Source organism: Podarcis vaucheri (assembly GCF_965113315.1).
Source record: "Podarcis vaucheri genome assembly, chromosome: 8".
NCBI lineage: Eukaryota > Metazoa > Chordata > Lepidosauria > Squamata > Lacertidae > Podarcis > Podarcis vaucheri.
This window is the reverse complement of record NC_138766.1, coordinates 46,895,380-46,912,876: the sequence shown is the minus strand read 5'-3', so window position 1 is coordinate 46,912,876 and position 17,497 is coordinate 46,895,380. Positions and strand designations below refer to the sequence as shown.

The window sequence follows — 17,497 nt, the reverse complement described above, 5'->3', positions numbered from 1 at the left end:
AATGTCTGACCCAAGCAATTCCGGCTGGGTGGTAATCTTATATGAGACGTGGTAGTTTAAAATTATGGAAATATGATGTTCTGTAGTAAAAATAAATAAATCTGTTCTAGTATAAGCATGCTGCTATTTCTCATTTGTTCTAGCTCAGTCCAGTGGAAATTAACATGAGCTTCTCAAGTGCACGCTAACCAATTTAGTGGAAAAAGGTTTATTGGAATTGACTAAATAATATTATATTTGCTATGGACATCAGATTCCTGATGATCCACCTGCCCAATCATTTTGCACAATTTACCATGTAAATCAGCGCTATTACATAGAACATTTCCCTGTTCGTAATCCAAATAATTAGATTAAACAGCATAGAAACTCGCTTGATTAAGGTTTTACCTATATGTGAATCCTACTAAACATTGTGGGCAACTCACCAGAGGTCTACTGATCCCTGTGATGCATGAAACATCTAGCTGAGATCTAAGTTGGCTATCATTAACGCTCTCGACATAAAACATGCAGCCTGCATTTCTTATTAAGTCATGCATTTTAAAGGCTCTACAAAACACACAGTGAAAATGCACAAGTTAAACAGCTATGAAAGAAGTAATGTGTTGCTCAGCATTGACAATAGGACTTTTCAAAATGGAAGGATACACAGGTTTCCACAAACCTGCTCAGTGGGTTATCAAGGTTATTCCCTTTTATAAGCGGGATGTTGAGTAGTGCATGGACGCTCTCCCTTGGCTTCTTGTTTATGCTGCCGTTTGGACCAGATGAGAAAAAAGCAGGACTTTTTTCAAAGCAGCGGGAAACATTCCTCCTGCTGTTTGCATTCTTTAAACTGCAGTACTAATACCAACTTCTCCCCCCAGCTGCAATATTATGCTATCACTAGAGGTATGAGGGAACACAGAATTATAAAATAAGTTACACTATACATCCGCCAACCTCCATTTTTGGTGTCTGAACAGGTAGAACAATACTGGCACCATAGTTATGCTGTTGCCAGGCCTGAAGAGTGGAATATCTTCAGAAATTGCTGGCACAAGGGATATTAGTCACACCCTGCTGTCGTTTAGCAGAGCTGGCCCAATGTATTTTTCTGCCTGAGGTGGAGCAACAAATGCATAATACCCAAGGCCAGCCAAGTTATTTTAGCATATGAAGAGCTGCTTCCTCTCATGGCAGTAAAAATGATGATGATAACAGCAAATAGCAATAATAATACCTAACTAAGTTCTGCCATTTCATGAACCCAAAATCAGTTGCCCCTCTCTTCCTGATGGTAGAAAGTAGAGAATAAGATGGCACTGTCAATCATTCTTTAGAGAAAATGTTGCTATGGCATTTTGCAAAAGTGGCCATCTGTGTGTGGTTTTTAAAAAATAATTATTAAGCTTTCTTTCCCCCATGAATGAATTAAATCTTCATCACTATGGACTGCACACCACTAAACAAGTGTTCTTCATACATGCCAGTTGTTTCCATCATAATATACATCATCATTCTGTCTAATTACCCTTCTCTCTTCACCCATCAAATTGCAACTTTCAATAGAAATAAAACAGCTTCTTTTCTGCTTTTTGAATGAAGAATGAGCTCATGCTTAACAAAAATACTAGCCGGACATAACATAAATTTACTGCTCATTTGCTGTCAGTACTAGGAAGTATTTAAACAGATCCTGCTACTTTAACATCCTGTGAAACTGGGGAAAAGAAATGTCTTCCTTCTGATTCACACTTTCAACATACTTACTTGCTAATTCAGATTATAATTTTCTTTCTACATCTATAGTGTAGTCACCATCCATGTCTGGGAAAAGAGTATCATATGGTAATTCTGACTAATTGAAATAAGCCGCTGTGGTTATTTTAATTATGGAAATTATACAATTATAGAATGTATCAAAATTATAAAATATATTAAATTGCTGTGCAAAAGGTTACATTCATACGCTGAATAGATTTTAGATAATTGCCCTCTGCTTTATAGAAAACTTCTGAGGAACTTATTCAAATCTGCTGCCCATTATTCTCTGCAGAATTATTCCCAAACTATTTCTCTCCAGATGTTGTGAGGCTCCTGGCTCTCAGCCTCGGCCAGCATGGCCAATGATGGGGAAATTGTACTCCAATAGTTTTTGGAGTTGGGGAAGGCTGTCTTAGAACAAATTCACCAATTGGGTATCCTCCAGATAGTCTTGACTAGAACTCCTATCAGTGCCAGAACTGATCCTCTGTCCTCACCAGATACTTACAAAAAGCAATATTTCAGAAGAGCCTAGTATTGAATAGCTGGCTGTAGCATGGATGGTTCATAAAAAATATATTGTTTTACCTGTGGAAAACAACACTACATGCATTTGCAAGTAAGTCTTGCAGAGTCCCACTTCCTCTCAAGTAAGTGGGTGCAGGATTGCAGCCAGGGATTGATAGCTTTATCGGTGATAATAGGTTTATAATGCAAGATCTTTATCAGTGGCTAAGAAAACAGTCTATTTATCTTTTTTATTCTTCTCTGTGGACACTTATGAAAATAGGGCCCTGAGAAAAATGTACTTTTTAATTGCAAATTCTGCTATTATTTTTACTAGATATTACAGTATATATGCTAAGTACAATGCAAGGAGGTACAATGCCTAAAGCTACGAGTAAGGGCAGAGCTTTTTTCAGCCGGAACTCAGTTCTGACACCTCTCTGCCAGGCTCCATTGCCATTATAAGAGAACAAGGGTGGCATTCATGGTGACTTCTGGAACCTCTTTTTCTAGAAAAACAGCACTGCCAAGCTGATGAAGCTGTAGCAAGCTTGTGCTGGGGGAGGTTTAGCAACCGCAAACAATACAGAAGATGTTGCAAGATAAGATTTCAGTTGGGATTTATTTAAAGGAAACAAAGTGTCTAGAAGAAGCAAGACAAAAATGGGGCGGATAACAACGGAATGACAGAAGTACACAAAGGGATCCGGCTGAATTTGTCACAGATACTGAAAGAAATCAGGTTTACTAGGTATTGAAAAACCCTTCAAAATATAATAAAATAAAAACTGGCAAGATTTTAAGCATTCATACTTACTGATGCTCATCCAGGGTGTCTCTACTTGGACACAAATGGATAAAGGGTGTGAATGTCAGTACAGTGGTACCTCTGGTTGAGAACGGGATCCGTTCTGGAGGCCCGTTAACAACCTGAAAAGAATGCAACCTGCATCTGCGCGTACGTGGGTCGTGATTCACCGCTTCTGCGCATGTGCGTGATGTCATTTTGTGCGTCTGCACATGCGGCAAAACCCAGAAATACCTTTCTGGTATTTCCGGGTTGCCACAGGATGCAACCTGAAAACGCGCAACCTGAAGCAAACGTAACATGAGGTATGACTGTATTTCATCAGCATAAAACCATGTGAAACCCACACAAAATTTCATACTGTGATCAGTGCCTGTTCAATACCAAAAAACCTCATCAATGCTGAAATGAAATGAAGCACAGCACTTTGCAGGATCTGGAATAGACGGAAGGAGATGTCTTTCCCCCAGTGCTTACTTTACATGGCAAATTCTGACCCCCCACAATTGTTATCAAAAGTGTAGCAGTTTAAAATAGAGCACAAATATCTAAAGAACATAATTTTGAAATGGAAGCTAAAGATGTCACCATGACATCTGTATTTTACCAGTCATCCCTCTTTCTTTTTTTAACGTCTCTGCAGTGCCTCTTTCAAATATCACAGAATGTGTTTCAGCTGAACTGATCTGGAATGATTTTTTAAAAATAAAAATATTTATAGACTGCACCTCATACAGAAAAACTCAGGGTGCTATACAATATTTACAAAATTACAAAAGAGATAAAATGCCATTAAAAACAATACTGATCACAAAAATGACTGCCTTATCTTAAAAAGTTTAAACCACTAAATAGGCCTGTCAGCACAAAAAAGAGTCAAAGAGATGGCTGGAGGTTAGGAAACCTGCCAAGTATCTGCTGGGGGAGTATTCCACAGCATGGGATTGGGGCACCAAATGCCCAACTTTAAGGCAATTTGCTTTCTGAAACACAGGAGAAGACTAACAGCACCTCCTCCAGATGTGTATGGTTTTATATCATTTGAAACAACATGTTCTAGTTTAAATATGGAGGGTCTGCCTAATTACACTAGAACAGGGGGGAGTCAATGCAGTGTCCTCCAACTGTTGTGGACTCCAGCTTCTATTAGCCTCAGCCACATGGCCAATGGTCAGGGATGATGGAAGTTACAGTCCCAACAGGGCACCACATTGACTACTCAGCTAACACAGACTTGATAGGTATGTTTGGATGATCAAATCGTGGCTTAATATAAGTTAATATATGACCGAGCCCATTTGCATTTTCCTTTGCATGAGCTAGAAAACAAACAAGACATCTTTCATTAACTATAGTTTGAAGATGCTTTTTATATCTTCTTGGCTTGCTCTAAAGCTATTAACCATGACTTCTTTTCTTGGACAAAATGGGAAATTAAAGTTAATGGAATACTTCTACTAGTTTGTTTGCTGGCTCACGAAATGAGAGGAGCCAGGGTGCTGTGTGCATAGGCAAAAGAGTAATTAGTAGAATAGTAGTAGTAGTAGTAGTAGTAATAATTTTTTATTTGTATCCCACCCTCCCTGGCCAAAGCCGGGCTCAGAGTGGCTAACAACAGGTAAAAATAGCACAGTGTGCATAAAATCGCACAAACAATTAACATTGGAATGCAGTTAATTTTGCCCCATTTCCGAACTATGGACAAGAGATCAGGGATGCCACATGAGCTTGGCATTTTCTTCATCCCATGAAAGCCCCTCCTTCCATTCTAGAACTCAATACTGTTAAAAAAATATTTATTACATTCAGCCATGTAGAATTAAACAATTACATAACACTACATTAAGTCATGGGGAACCATTTGCACCCTTTAACTTAAATTTACATTCAAGTCAATGTAATGCAGCCTATGTAATAGTGAATGAAAGCGACGAAAGCAAATAAAGCCCACAGTTGCAAAAATTAATATACCAATGTCCCAAGCACTTTGAGAGCTTAGTGCTCTGCTCTAAGAGAGGATTGGGAGGGCCAGAAAGAGTGTGGCAAAGCCGCAGAGATGCACAATCAGCAGCAAGATATAAAGATAGCCTCCAGTGTGTCTGATGCAGGTCTTTGGGAGGAATAGTGAAGAGAGAAAGTGTGTGAGAGTGAGATGTCAGCAGGAAGGAGCTTATGAGAAAAAGGACAGAGTTAGAATGAAATAGGGAGAGAAGGAGGTGAGAAAGAGCCTAAAGTAAAAAGGGCACAGTAACCAGGGAGACAGAGGTCCCCAGAAGGGGTGGCATAGTTACAGAGGAAGCCAACAAGCCTAGAGAAGGTAGGAAGGAGGGAGAACAGAGTGGAAGGTCGAGAAGAATTAGAATAATAGAACTGTAGAATTGGAAGAGACCCCACAGTTCATCTAGTCCAACCCATTGCCATGCAGGAATTGGCAAGCACTTTTCCAAGGGAGCCATGAAAAGTGAGCAAGATAAAGAAGGAAGGGCTGAGAGGTGACAGATGCACCTTAGCAGGGAGGCAGGTTTTGGCAGGGACGTAGCAGGCAGAACATGTGTGTGATATTGTCCAATGGAAATACTGTAGAGGGGATCCGATGGTGACAAGAGCCCTAATCTCAGCCTGACTGCCATGCTCTCTAGACATCTCTGAATATAAGAAACCTCCTGGCATTGTGAGAATCCTTGGGAGCCAGGGATGAAGATTTTGAGGAGTTTACAACCTGTAAGTCTGCCTATTTTGTTTGTCTGCTTCCTTTAAACATCGGCTTTCTTCAAGAATCTTCTGAAATTAACAGCTTGCCTGATTCCAACATGCAATGAATTCTGTGTTTATTTTTGGAGGTTCTGCACTAATTTAGAAAATTTAGGGAAAGTGGTAAAGGAATGTTCAAGTGATTTCCATTTGCAGCTCATGAGACTGCCATACCATGCAGCTATAACAGAGACACAAACTGAGATGAAGAATGTGGATCAGGGAGGTGGGGCAAAGTGGAAAAAGCCTCTTCGATCTTTCCGCCCTTCCATCCCTTCCCATCCACTGCTGCTGTCTTTGCTCCCTCATGAACACAGCAGCAGTGGACTCATAAGGGTGGTAGGAGGCACTATGAGAAAACTGGTTCTACATTCTAAGCCAAAAAAAGAGGCAAAGGTACTCAAAAATAAAATATTTTTAATTGGAAATACTTATAGTGATCTGGTCACAGCATGCTATTGTTGTTTTCGTTATTATTATTACTAATATTGATGTTATTATTTATTAATTGCCTTCTATACAAGCCCCCACAGAGTGCTTTGAATAGCTGTCTGTGGTGAACGTGAGTAGTTGCAAATGATCTCCTTGTGCAGGGACTCTTCAACATGCCTAAACAAGAAGGGCTCTTTTTAAAATAAATACATTTTGAGATGTGTGTTAAATTGGCCTGGGAAATGATCCAGTTTTGGGGATGATCTCAGATAATTTCCTGGTTAATCTGCAGCAGGTAGGAGGAAAATTCACCCATTCTAGTCAGAGCAGTGGCTGCAGTTACTTGGAGACATACCTTAACAACTACCATGACCTATGTGTACCATAAGCAGTTACATCCAAGAGATGTAACTGCCCTTTCACAAACACACGCTAAACTTCACACAATACATCAAAAGCTAGAAACAATATAGATGAGACCAGCCACTCACTGTTCTCCTAATCCCTAAGGGGAAAAAATGTTATAGGAGAAGAACAGTCCAAGTCCTGTACTTGAAACAGTTTTTCACATCTGTGGAAGACTACTCGGTTCTTATTTTTAAATGCAACATAAAACGTCTTCAAGCCAGGTAACTCAAATTATACTGGACAGCATGAAGCAAGGGAACAAACGCAGTATCTAGCCCACCAGCATAATGTATTTTTCCACCCCACCCCTTCACAATACCCAATGCCATCCAAATATTGTAAGCATGTTATATGACCTGTGATGCTTTACTGTCATTGTTACTCCTTAATGCAGACAAATGCATCTGTGCAAATGCTTACAACTGCGGCATGATCAATGGTTACTACTTATGATGGCTGTATTACCTCTAGGATCAGAGGCAATATGCTTCTGAATACTAGAGCTGGGGACTGCAAGCAGGAGAGCGCTGTGGGCCCATGTCCTGTTAGTGGGCTTCCCATAGACATCTGGCTGGCCACAATGAGAACAGAATGCTGGACTAAGTTAGTCTGATCCAGCAAGGCCGGTCTTATATTCTTATGCTGGAGTACTGACTGTATCGCCAGAGTAGTGCATGCTCTGGTTATCTCCTGCTTGGATTACTGCAACACACTCTACATGGGGCTACCTTTGAAGGTGATCTGGAAACTACAACTAACCCAGAATGTGGCAGCTAGACTGGTGACTGGGAGTGCCTGCCGAGACCACATAACACTGGTCCTAAAAGACTTACATTGGCTCCCAGTACGTTTCTGAGCACAATTCAAAGTGTTGGTGCTGACCTTTAAAGCCCCAAACAGCCTCGACCCAGTATACCTGAAGGAGCGTCTCCACCCCATCATTCTGCCCGGACACTGAGGTCCAGCGCCAAAGTCTTCTGGTGGTTCCTTCACAACAAGAAGTGAAGTTACAGGGAACCAGGCAGAGGGCCTTCTCGGTAGTGGCACCCGCCCTGTGGAACGCCCTCCCATCAGATGTCAAAGAAATAACAACAACAACAATCTTTATTAAAGTCCAGAGACCCAACACATCGTTACAAAGCAATACACAATTCATACAGCCTACTTCCAGGTTAAACAACTACCTGAAGTTTAGAAGACATCTGAAGGCAGCCCTGTTTAGGGAAGTTTTTAACGGCTGATGTTTTAATGTATTTCTAATCTTTTGTTGGAAGCCACCCAGAGTGGCTGGGGAAACCCAGCCAGATGGGTGGGGTATATATAATAAATTGTTGTTGTTGTTGTTGTTGTTGTTATTATTATTGTTGTTGTTGTTGTTGTTGTTATTATTATTATTATTATTATTATTATTATTATTATACTAGCGGCAAATGCCACAAAATGTTCTTTTACTATATTTCTTCAGAGAGTCTCCAACCTCCTCATGATTCTACAGCATACTTTTACCTCCTCGAATTGTCAACATGTCAACACACTGTGAATCTCTATTTTGTTCCTATTGAAAAGTACAGCAATATAACAGTATTATATGACATGTAACACCAGAACTTTCCTAACCCATGATAAAAAAGTGACACACATAAAGTCACTTGGGGAAGAAAAACAGGCAAACTGATTAAAGCAGTTGAAAATTACCTTTCTTAATTTTTACACAAAGCTGTTATAATGTGCAAAGACAACTTGAGTAAGAATCCTTGGGGGTGGAAACAAATTGCAGAAAATGTTTAGAGCCGTATATGCAATTTCTAAATCATTCTAATGAGCAGCCTCATATTTTATAAACCTTTGCTCTCTTGATGAAGAATTGCAGGCTGCATTATACTTTAAAGGAGGCAAGCAAAACAGCCTCTCGAGGCAACAGATGAATAAAAGATGATGTTTTCCCAAGGGAGAAGCATTAAGCACTTTATAGCACAACAAAACTGAGAAACCCCAAGCAAGGAAGGGGGACACAGCTGGAATTCAGCAGGGAGGAGACTGATATTAGTTTTGGCATCTGCATTATTTTAATTCCCATTGGGGTGCAAGCAGATCCATAGCATTTTACTGAAGGCAAACAAAGCAGGGCTGCATAGCTTCAACCAACCCCTCCCCCCAAAAAAAGTCCAAGGTTCATCCCACAGATTCAAAGTAGGCTTGTCATCAAGCATACACACAACAGGAATCATTAGCCAATGCTTGACAACTGTATATGATACTGATGGTCGTCAATATTGTTATAGATCTAGGGTACCAGAGCCTGGTAGAAATTAATAAATTGTAGTATTTAGATAATATTTGGGATATGAAGGGAAATACAAGCTGTGCCAGACAGGAAATTTCTGGGTTATCTTATGCAAACCAGCCTGGTCAGTCTGGCTAAGCACAGAGCCGTTAAGGAACAATGGAGAACCAGGCACTGAGCCATTAATGTCCAGCTCTGAGGAGTGGACACAGAGAGGAGAACTGGCATGTTGCCAAGGTGACACGTGTGTGTGTGTGTGTGTGTGTGTGTGTGTGAGAGAGAGAGAGAGAGAGAGAGAGAAAGAGAAAGAGAGAGAGAGAGAGAGAGAGAGATGATGCCACAGGAACAGAATTAAAACTTTGGAAAGAGAGACACTGCAAAGAAATCTACTCTTCCTTACTCCCTGTTGTTCAAACACAATTCAATTGATTCTGGCTTCTAAATTTAGAACACAGTAAGCTCAGTGATTTTTATGAAAGCAAATGAATGCATAATCATAGTCAGGTACACACAAAATTGAATTACAATCTCAATATTTGCTATGGTACTGATTTACGTTTGTCAAACTGGTATGCTTAATTGCAGTTCCAATATTATAATAGGGTGCCTATGAACATTCCTTATACCTTGGGTAAATATAACAGCTCACTCTGAATCATGTTTAAAATGAATAGAGAAATATGAGCAAAACATCCACCAAAAAGACTGAGCAACCCAAACAAGGGAATTGTATCTTGACCACTTAATGTAGCATGAAGGTCCCAAAGGGCACAGCCATACAAATGCTTTTCAGCACTTTCAGAAAAGCAGGTGATGCATTTCCAGATAAGCAAGGCGAAAGAAGCTTTGACTCTGCAGACAGCTTGCCTAGACCTTTAAGTCCCAATATATTCATGAGAAACTGATCTCCCTAATCTCCCCATATAGAAACTGTCACTCTTGTAGATGTTGCCTCCTTCTGATAAACTGTTTCAGAAGTGAATATCAGCAATAATTTTCCAAGTGGAAACTTACTAGAGCATGCAAACAACTTCCCCCATCAAAGTTCTCCACACCTTTGCTTCCCCAGATTTCATATGAGGTGCAGGTGTATGGTAGATTTTTTGTCACTACTTGACAGAACAATGCAGATGAAACCTTATCATGTGGTTGCACGCACTGCATGGCAAATCACCACTAGGTAAATTATTCCTTCATAACCACCCAATCATCCACAAGGGGATTCTTTCTTTCAGGTCTCCAGTGAACCGATCAAAATGTATTTAATTGATGGGATGGACAGTCTATTTCAATAAATAAGCAATTTAAAAAAATAAAATAGACAAAGGTATGAAGGAATACAGAAAGAGCAGGCACATATTGGTCAACACAAGGTAAGTCAGGGCTGTCTTAAGCATATGCGGCGCCAGGGTGCAAAGATCCACCCAGCGCCACCCCCCCAGGTTGCCCCGTCCCAGGCGCACAGGAGGGCGGAGCTGGACGACTGCCTCAGCGTCTCGCTGCCTCAGTCGCCCCTGAACTCGTGGCGCAGAGCCGTCCGCAGCAGAAGAGCCCATTGCTGCGCTCCAACTGATGGTTGGGCTCTTCCCTGGACTCAACTCTCAGGCCCTGGACTCTCGGCCTGGCGCCCCTGAGAGCACAGCACCCAGGTGCCCCGCACCCCTAGTGCCTATGGTTAAGATGGCCTTGCGGGAAGTGGAACCTCCATCAACTGTACCAAGATGCCAGTTCCATCAGAGTCCTCTCTCCATCAGCTGATACCTAGCAACAGCCATCACATCAGGTTGTAGCAGAGGGAGAGAATCAAAGCAAGCCAATGCTGATGATTATATTTATATTTATTTACATCCTACCTTTTTCCCAGACAGGGACTCTACGTGGCTTACAGATAAATTGGAAAAGCTAAAAAGATAGCAAAGGTAATCATTAGAAAGTAATTAAAAGCTAATAGAATTAAAATCATATAAAAAGATCTATTTAAAAAACAGAGAACAAGAAGAAGTAGAAGCAAAAACAACAAAGCAAAACATCACAGAACTAGACCTTTCCAGTCATTTCATCACCATCACCATCACCATCATCATTATCATTTTGCCTTCCCTAAAGATATTATCGAGACACAAAATTGCCCTGAAGGCAATGTGGCTCAATGTACCAATTCGTGGGCTTCAGCGCTAGAATTTTCCAAATGTTATTTTGCTCAGGTCCAAATGTTTGCCTGAACACAGAGCATAAAGAAGTTTATAAGATGAAGATGGCTGAGATCAGAATAGATCTGTCTCAGTGCACAGTAACTCGCTTATAAATGATCACCTTTCCATCAAAATATTATTCAAATTCTATTTCAGGCAAGAAATTGTGAATTATAAATTTAGGGTGCATTCTATGAAGCCACAAATATAATCTGCATTTTCCCCACAAGCCAGAAAAGCTTCTTTGAACAGCGCTGCCAGGGTCTTAACAAAGGAGCCTTCTCGGTTGTTTGTGACTGTGCCAAGTTTATTAAAAACTACTGCAATTAGTCAGAGCAGCCATTACACTTTGGTCTGTGGGTGTGCTATAGCAATGTGGCATGTGCCACAGTGGGAGATGTTCAGAAAGGCAGCTTTCACTTGTGTGACTATATTGCCCTCTAATGCCTGATTTAATCAATACTTTCAGACTCCAAATATATTCCCTTATACAAGGATGTGAAGCAAGGCTGGGAGAGACTTCTGCTTCAGACCTTGACGGCTGCTGCCTTAAAAATATTTGGTTAGCAGGTCCAATCCTCTGACTCAGTTTCACATGTTCATATGATATTGGGAGTGGGGCGTGAGTAGTTTTATGACAATAAATTGAAAAAAGAAAAGGATAAAAAGAAATCACTCATGCATGCAAAGCTGAGAGTGATTTTAATACAACGGAGGAATAGTTTGGTTTGCAGACATTGCCTAAGACATCAAATTCTGTTGATGTTATTCCAGTTAAATAAGATGATACAATTTGGTGTGAAATAGAACACCTAGGTATGTAAAAAATAGAGAATTCATCTCTGAAATGTTGAAAATAAAAATGATGTTTAAAAGTATACATAGAACTCATATGCTTGGAGAGACTTGGTCTTATGCCAATTCATGTAACCAGATTTCCAGACAAGGCATTCTGTCTATTCATGATTTCCCTGCATACAGGGAACATACAGTGGTACCTCGGGTTAAGAACGTAATTTGTTCTGGAGGTCCGTTCTTAACCTGAAACTGTTCTTAACCTGAGGTATACCACTTTAGCTAATGGGGCCTTCCGCTGAAGCCGCACGCTTTCTATTCTCATCCTGAAGCAAAGTTCTTAACCCGAGGTACTATTTCTGGGTTAGCGGAGTCTGTAACCTGAAGCGTCTGTAACCTGAAGCATCTGTAAACCGAGGTACCAGTGTACTGTACTTTTCTGTGTATAAGACGGTGTTTTTTTACCTGAAAACAACGCTTAAAAATTGGAGTCGTCTTATACATGGGTAGTCCGGGGGGGACGGGGACGGAAGTTCGAAAGGATTTCTGTCTTGAGTAGTAGATTGTCACTGGCGTTATTGCAGGTGATAGGCTGCTGTGGCAATGTCCACTTGCAATTGGTTGCTGCGAGAATGTCCGCTTGTGATTGGGCTCTGCTGTGGCAATTGGGTATGTGATACATGGGTAGTCCGGGGGGGACGACGGAAGTTCGAAAGGATTTCTGTCTTGAGTAGTAGATTGTCACTGGCGTTATTGCAGGTGATAGGCTGCTGTGGCAATGTCCACTTGCAATTGGTTGCTGCGAGAATGTCCACTTGTGATTGGGCTCTGCTGTGGCAATTGGGTGTGTGATTGGGGGCGGCTAGTGTTGATCGGAAATAGGATAGGAGGCTTCTGCATTGCGTTCAATCGCAAGCATTTGGAATTTGGGTGAGCTTTTTTTCCATTCCTCCCATTCTGGACAATCTTCCCCCATTTTCTTAAAATTGGGTCCACAAAATTAGGGGGCATCTTATCAATGGGAGCTTCTTATAGACGGAAAAGTACGGTACATATACTGACTAGATTTTTTTCACTGAAAGTTCCATGAACAGCAGATTAGACTGAATTCCACAGGATTATCAGAAAGCAGAGTTGCCCTTGCAAACTGGCCACACTAAAGTTGCACACCAGAATCACATTATTCATTATGTTTATATATACCAAAATGTGATTCCCTCCCCCTGCCCCCATTTCATAAAAGAAATTGGAAGACTAGCATGTATTGCACATTCTTATGTTTCAATTTTTTGATAAAAATGTATTCTCCCTCACTCTGAAGTTCTGCTTCTAATTATTTGTCCAAATAGGAAACCCCTGAAAAAGAGGTATATCTGATTCATTACACTTTAATTTATATGCAGCATATTCCAGAGCATTCATAGTTAACTGTTGCCATCAGTTAACCACCTTCTGACTTTCTCAATCAAATCCTAATAAGGTCATGCTATACCCAGTTATCTGGGTTTTTGCACAGATTCAAAATTAGCACAGTAAATTACAGTGAACATATTTTACATGATCTGTGAAATCAAGATCAATAGTTCCAGTCTTCCAAACATTTCCCTCTGAAGCCTACATCAATGTTTTTCTCCTTTCTGATTTTGCTGGGCCAGGCACAAATTCTGTTTCCAACAGAAATAGCAGCTATAACGTCAATTGCATACTTGGATAGTGAGCATCATGCCTCCCACAGAAGTACCGAGGGAATCAGAAGATGAATTTTACTTTAAACAAATGGTTACATAATGACAAAACACTTACACTGTCAGGCTCTGACTTGGAGGTGCCACAGTGCAAAATCCAATATATTTTCATTAATAATTTAGAGTGATTTGTGATCTCTGCCATAAAGCACTCTATTTTGCTAACTCAGTGAATATACTTCTATGCTTCTGTGGGAGGGGGGCAGGGGAAGGTACCGTAATCAATTTGAGATAATCAGAGCACTGGATATGTTTTAGCCTCTATGGACCTAAGTACACAATCTATGCTATCAGGGTTGCAGAACCCAAGGCCCAGGGTCTGTACCAAGGCAGGGCACACACTCTCTCATTGGTCCTGCTCTACACTCATCTTCAAGTGCTCTAGCCTAACTGGAACACGTCCTTGGACTTTGATGATGCCTCTTGCTTAACTGGACAGAAAGAGGTGTAAAAACCTTTGTCTTTTGCATGGCAAAAATAGATGCCCCCATTGCCCCCATTCACTTTTGCCCCTGGCCACGCACACTACTGTCCTATGGCCTCACGGAGGTTCTTCATGAGGGAACGCAACCATTGGGATGCAAATGGCTCCTCACCCCTCGCTCTTATCTTTTACTCTTGTTACATGGAGGAGCCTGCAGCAAGGCAGCTCAGTTGTTGCAGCACCATGGAGAGCTCTGAGTGAGCTACTTGCTCTAACAAGGACTGGAAGTGAACCGAGTTCTTGCAAGTCTGTCTCCAGTCCACATCACTTAGGCTCTTTCCCTGTTTCCAGGACTAGAGGTCCTTAAAGGCCTAACCCTCTGTCTTGAAGAAAGGCACCCCTTCACACAAAAGCCATGCATGTTTCAAGGCTAATGAATGAATTAATTTATGCAGAATAATTGACAGTAACATACAGCTCATGTTTCAATACAGCTTATGAAGTAGCATTTTCTTCTACTAAAAGAGGGAGAGAACATCCTGGATGCGTTCAGGACTCCTAGAAATCAGATGGACAGACACAAACATGAACAAGGGATGCATGAACATCCTGCAGCTTGCACCCAAAGTTTCAGCTTTTTGTAAGTGTTCAATCTGAACACACAGAAAGTTCAATGGTGCTCAAAAACATTCACTGTCATTACCATCTCCCCTTTCTTCTGTCCCTAAAGATCCTAAATGCACTTGGATGACAGAATGAAAATGGAAGGTAGAGGATGCTGTCCAGCCCATGATGAGCCATTTTCCCTGGCAAAATCAATCATGTAAATTGTGTCAGTTTCCAATGAGGGTGCCAGCACTGGCTATCGTTGTTGTTATTTTATTTGTATCCTGCCCATCTGACTGGATTGCCCCAGCCACTCTGGGTGGCGTCCTATCTCTGGCAGTACAGTGAAGTGACTTCTGGCACCACCTTCCTCTGCTTTGCCCCAGTTACATTTCTGGGTCCCTGGGGACAGGAAAGGAGGAAGTGGTGACAGTGCTTGAAAGGTTGGAAGTGAGCACAACTCTGATTGCACCTCTACCCTGCTCACAAGATTTCAATCAGAGGTGCTCACTTTTGTTATTCTTTCTGCTCAAATTCTTGCAGCATCCCTAACAGGAATACAAAAGTTACGCCAATACTCATAAACTCATAGCAAGAAGATAATCACATTTGGATCTGAGCATAACGGTAAGCCAACCAATTAGGTTAGAAAGAAAGACTTCACAACCTGTCTCCTAACTTGGGCAGATTGAGAAATTAAGGAACCTAGTGGCATTGTGATGTGGCAACACCTCTTCACACTATGATATTGAAACCTTGGTAATAGAACCATTTGCTTATGTTGTGAATTTTGGCTCTGCCAAGCCACTATACAGTGATCTGGAAGCACTCGCCCTCTTGTCCCTGGCCATTCACTGCATAACATGCCAGTGCAAGGTGAGCAAATGGGCAGGTCTCACAAGGTCACTATGCAATGACTAGCATTGCCCTGATCCTTTTTGCTTACCACTTTGGAGCTCTAAGCTGAATGCAGCCAGGGACAGGAGACAATAGGATATGGCCTAGTTCCCTCCTCTTGGCCAAGGATAGCCTGGAATGGAAGTAAGCTTATACTGTGCCACTAGTCCATCTGGATAGGGAGCAGGAAAGAGAAATCCCTCAGCTGACAGTGGAAACTTCAGGCAGTCAGGTGCAGAGAAACAATCTCAAGGAATAGGTCTCACAGGCCTTTACCAACATTAGGCTGAAAGTTATGGTGCCCACTGTGGACCTACTCACAGTGATCTATCCCTGCAGGGAGCGAGGCCTGAGCCAAGAAGGGAACAAATTGGACAAGACAAACTTCTGGGGTTTTGAAATTGGCCACAACTTTATTGATTCCAGATATAGATTGGATTTGGCTTAGGCACTGGGTATATATCCCTCACAGCCCCCTGGAGAAGGCCTGTCTCAAGACAGGGTCAAAGTGTTGGAGCTTCTATACTGAAAGTGTTGGAGTTTCTATACTGTCTTAAACAGCGAGTTACAGTTCTGTGACAGTTCACTGGCAGGATGTGGGCTTTTTCCAGGGGGGGGGGGGTTCCACCCCTTCCATTTCATGTTACTCTTTTCTGATTCTCCCCATCATTACATTTACTCTGTTTCCTTGAATAGGACAAGTGGTATACGTCAGATAAAAAGGAAATTGTATGGGGTGCTTTCTGTATGCTTCTACATTTTTAAAGCTAACATATAAATAGAATTGTTCACAATTTCAAAAACATATAAAAGCATTATCCTTACATAAGAATATGACAAAATTAAATGGAACTGCTCAGTAGTCTAATAGTCTAGAGTGCTACTTTGCAGAAGATAGCACTTCAATGGTCTTACAAGTCTTAAATTAGCAGCCACTATTTACAACATATGGCTTTGCAGAAGTGAGTCAGAAAAAGACAACAAAAGTAATTAAATTTCCATCTTCGCCCTTGGTCCTATTGTCTCATAGTTTCGAGTATATAAAGCTCATTGCTCAAGAATTCAGGAAAAGCAACACAATATTTTCTATACTATCCTCTTACTGGCTTACTATTGCACTATTTTATTAACAAGCATAATCATTGGAGAGTGGGTGCTTAATAGTAGCAGTCATCATCCTGCTTGTTTTCAGAACAACCCTGGAACTGGTGACACGCACATGGCAAGTAACTATGTCAATCACACACGCATATTCTTATCCTTCAGCTTTTACAAGAACAGCAGTGGGGCTAGGGTGAATGGAGAAGCCAAGTCACAGTAACCCCCACACTATTGAGGTAACGTATGAAACAGCCTAAGGCGTCCCAATGAATTCATATCACTGTTCCAATCTGAATCAGGAGCATCTCAGCTCATTGCTTATTATCTTAGTCATTTCACTACATGAGCATTCAATGGCTATGGTTAAAGAAAACCTAGTGGATTACATGATGAATTCAATGACTTGAACTAATGGAGAGTGCGTTAACTCCCATGAATGCTACTCAAATCATCCCTCCATTCACAGTGGACACATGCCTAGATTCAATTGCCAGTATCCCAGAACAAAGAAATGACATAGTCAGTGATGAAAGCTCCTTGATCAGACTGCATTTGTAGATCCAAATCCACTGAGGTTCTAGATTCAGCCAGCCATTACATGGGTAGGATCCACTTCCATAGAGAGTTCTCATTTCTAGAGGAGTTGCTTCCACACACTCATCCAGTTAGATCAGGGCAAGTATATATTTAAAATATTTATCTTTTTTTTTTTTTAATACCACATGTTTTTAAAAAACATGGGGGCAGGGAATTGAGAAGACCTAAAACCAGAAATGTGAGGAGACAAAACCACAACGT

General features: G+C 41.1%; 1 protein-coding gene and 1 long non-coding RNA gene across 13 annotated transcripts in view; both read right to left on the bottom strand.

Moving 5' to 3' along the window:
• The window catches only part of LOC309539219, a 342,474-nt gene that overhangs the window by 157,842 nt on the left and 167,135 nt on the right, over positions 1-17,497 (bottom strand). The window lies entirely within an intron of this gene.
• Positions 1-17,497, bottom strand: part of DLGAP1 (DLG associated protein 1) — a 294,134-nt gene that overhangs the window by 118,135 nt on the left and 158,502 nt on the right. The gene's annotated exons all lie outside the window — the stretch shown is intronic.